Here is a 3,849-nt window from a genome sequence, read left to right on the forward strand (position 1 = left end):
GATGGGCTCAGGCATAGCAACAATTTTTTTTTTGAGGTTGGCTCAGGACCAGGCAGGGTTTCATTCTGTTGTACATAGATAGGGCCACTATGAGTCAGTACTGAGTCAATGGTACATAACAACAACATGAACGGAATAGTGAATCCAGAAACTCAAATGCATATAGGAATTTAAGAAGTGATAAAGGTTGCATTTCAAATTAATGTAGAAAATGAGTCTACCTATTCCTCATTTATAAGATCAGTTATTAAAAAATAGAAGATGATCACATTAGATCACAATATGGAGGATGACTACATCTTTACACAACTGCCAAATTCCATCATTAAATAACTGCCAAACCATTGAGAATTATGGCCCAGTCAAGTTGACAAACAACCTTAACCATCAAAGCAAGTATTACCTTGCACCTCAGTGTACCTTACTGCCAGATGTATGTGTCATTGTGGTTGTTCGTGCCATCAAGTTGATTCTGACTCAAAGCAGTCCTGTACACTTGTATATTGACAGCTGAGGCATGGCTGGTGGGTCTGAAGTGCTAACCTCGCCATTTAAACCAACCTTGTGTTCCAGTGTTATCTTACAGTGCCACACCAGGCCTCCAGATGTACATAGTTACTGTTTACAAAAGTTGATAACAGATTTTTTACTATAGTCATAAATATGAGATAAAAATTTATCTGATAGTGAGGGATAGGTGACCTTCTCATTATCAGTCATCCTGGGATAAAACTCCCTCTTTGCTCTCTCTCTATAAAAACACATTCCTGATAAAGCAAAAATTTAAATGTAAAAATAAAATTATAAAAGCAGTAAAATAAAACATTAGGAAATTATTTTGTCTGAGCACAGTATGATCCCAAACCGAGAAACCATACAAGATTGATAAATCCAAATATATGAATTTCTATAAGACAGAAAAACAAAATACTTAAAGACACATAGCAAACTGTGAAAGAATAACTATAACACATATCATGAAAAAAAGGGCTGGTTTCTTTACAAACTACTAAGATGATCAAAACCAGAAAGAAGTGAGCAAAAATCAATAGGTACGTCACAAAAGAGGAAATACAAATCATCCTATATACAAAAAGATGTTTGGCTTCACTCATAACGAGTCAGGAACTAAAACTGCAACTAGAACCATTTTTAAAATCTATTTGATAACATGTAGGTTGTGATAAAAGAGGCACATTATTGGTGATGTGGTAATATCTATCCAAGAATGCACAGATTAAGAATGCACAAACCTTTGACCCAGCAATTCAACTTCCTGGGAACCTATAAGAACAAGGATAGCCACTGAAGCATTGTGTGTATAGGAAAACACTGAACATCTGCATGTCCAACTACTGGGGCCTACTAATTCATTATGATCTGCATGTACAACGGAGCAAAGAAGTTTTACAGATAGCAATAACTGTAGTAAGTACAGCATATTACCAATTGGGCTCTTAAAAGGAAATATATTACATATATTTATAATGCTAACAAATATACACACAACGTTGTTGTGGGTGCTGTTGAGTTGGTTCTGATTTACATAGCGACCGTATACACAACAGAATGAAACACTGTTCAATGCTGTGCCACCCTCACAATCTTTCCTATTTTTGAGCCCATTGTTGTAGCCACTGTATCACTTTATCTTCTTCAATTTCACTGACCCTCTACTTTGTCAAGTATGCCACCCTTTTCCAGAGACTGCTAGCCACTCCTGGGAAACTCTATACAGGGTCACTATGGGTCAGAACCTGTGGGGAGCAGCTAACAGAGGATCCTCAATCACCCTGTTTTCCAGTCAACAGTTGGACCAGAGGAACGAGGCCAGCCAACAGACGGAAGTCTCTAGATGGAGATGACCTTCAGCTCAGTTTGTTTAGCTAGGCATCCTGTATTTCTGTTAGCACTGCCTTTCCATGTTCCAGCTAGCTACCACAAGTTACATTTTTCTGATAAAAGTTTCGCATATTGCTTACACAAACAGCTCAAGATGCTCCCGCACTCCTAACCCTCCCTTAAGCACCTCCCCTTTGATGTGTATAAAATAAACTTGCTGCACTTGGTCATTGCAGTATCTCCATCAGAGTGCTGCATCCTACTTGGTCTCAACTTTTACTTAATTCATTTGTGTCTTGTGTCTGTCTTTTCTTTCCAATCTCCCCTCGCCCCTACTCGGACTTAATTCCTCTGCACTAGACACAGCAGGAACCAACTTGAAGACACTTTACAACAAGAGACTAAGTTCACCATCCTCACATACAAGAGACTTTGTAACTGTCCTGCTTTCAAGGCAGATTTGTTCTTCTGGCAGTCCATGACATTTAATGTTCTCCGCCAGCACCATTAATTCAAATGCATCGATTACTCTTTGGTTTTCGTTATTCACTATTCAGCTTTTGCATGCATGAGATGACCGAAAATATCATGGCTTGGGTCAGATGCACCTTAGTCCTCAATTTACATTTTGCTTTTTAACTTTTTAAAGAGGTTTTTTGCTTTAGATTTGTCCAATGTAATATTCTAATTTCTTGACTTCTGCTTCCATGGGTGTTGATTGGAATAAATAATAAACAACTTATTTATTTATTCATTCATTCACTCACATTTAATGAGGTAAGGCCCTAACCTAAGGCAAAGTTATGAGGTGTCAAGAGAACTGTGATTCCCACCTTAGAGGAGCTAGTTGACAGTGTGTTCCAGACTTCGGCACTTAGAATTACTGAGGAGGAATACATGGTCTCAGGAATATAGATTATCGGGCCTCACCTTTGTTGTTGTTATTAAGTGCCGTTGAGTCAGTTCCGACCCATAGCGACCCTGTATAGGGTTTACAAGGAGCGGCAGGTGAGCTTGAACCGCTGAGCTTGCAGTTCGCTGAATTGAGTCCAGGAGAGATGCCCCAAATCTGTATTTTTGATAGGCTTCCTTCCACTGGGTTATTTCGATGGGTGCTAATTTTGAGATGTGAGCTGGAGAGGCAGTCAGTTTACACAGAACACGCACGATCCTGCTCCAAGTGTGGGGGCAGCTCTCCCAGAACACGTTCACCCTTAGGGCGAAGCCACACAGACCGGCGGATCGAAGACTTCCGCCCGCACCCAGTAGGTGAAACCTTGCTTTCCTCCTTTTCAGTCTCGCAGCCGCCTTGCAGGGCTGCTCTTCCCACTATCCAGATCCAGTTCCAGACTTGGCTGGACTCAGGCCCTTAGCACCGACTTCTGGGGTAGCTTAGGGGGCGTGGAATCCGCGTGGGCCGCTACAGGCGAAAGAGCAGCATAAGTCAAATGCAGGGGGTAGAGAGAGCAGGGAATGGGAGTGTGTCAAGTTGTTTTGGTAAAGAAGAAGGGAGAAATAAAAGATGGGAATATAAAATAAAATTGTTGGGGAGAAAAAGACTTACGACTCCGCCGGGACTCGAACCCGGAACCTTTGAATGCCTTCAGCCTCTAGAAGTCCAATGCGCTATCCATTGCGCCACGGAGCCACCTGTTGGAGTTTCCGCGCATCTGCCATATTAAGCCAGAGGCGACGGCCCCGCGCCCTTCCTGCTGCCTGTGCTGCTGAGGCTGGCCTGCCATGTTCAGAAGCCCAGGCAACTACCGCCAGACACAGGCCTCAGACTCCCGTCCTTCCCGGCTGCCCTCTCTTAACTAGGCTGGCGAGGCCGCCAAGCGAAAGGAGGCCGCTGGTTCGTCTAGTCCCCCGTAGCCTGGTCGCCCGCCCTGGTTTCCGGATGCCGCCGTACCTGAGTGCACAGGGCAAATCACGACTGTCCTCCTCCTTCCGAGGCTCCCTTTCTGTTTCAAGCGCCCCCGCCTACCGGGTCTCTCCCGCGGCAGGTCT

General features: G+C 43.3%; 1 non-coding gene across 1 annotated transcript; it reads right to left on the reverse strand.

Moving 5' to 3' along the window:
* Positions 1-3,405: 3,405 nt before the first annotated feature.
* TRNAR-UCU lies at positions 3,406-3,490 on the reverse strand. The gene is given in 2 exon segments: positions 3,406-3,441; positions 3,454-3,490. It is a non-coding gene; the product is annotated as a tRNA-Arg (tRNA).
* Between the last annotated feature and the right edge of the window lie 359 nt (positions 3,491-3,849).

The sequence above is a fragment of the Chrysochloris asiatica genome, unplaced genomic scaffold, assembly GCF_000296735.1.
Source record: "Chrysochloris asiatica unplaced genomic scaffold, ChrAsi1.0 scaffold00002, whole genome shotgun sequence".
In the NCBI taxonomy this organism is placed as follows: Eukaryota; Metazoa; Chordata; class Mammalia; order Afrosoricida; family Chrysochloridae; genus Chrysochloris; species Chrysochloris asiatica.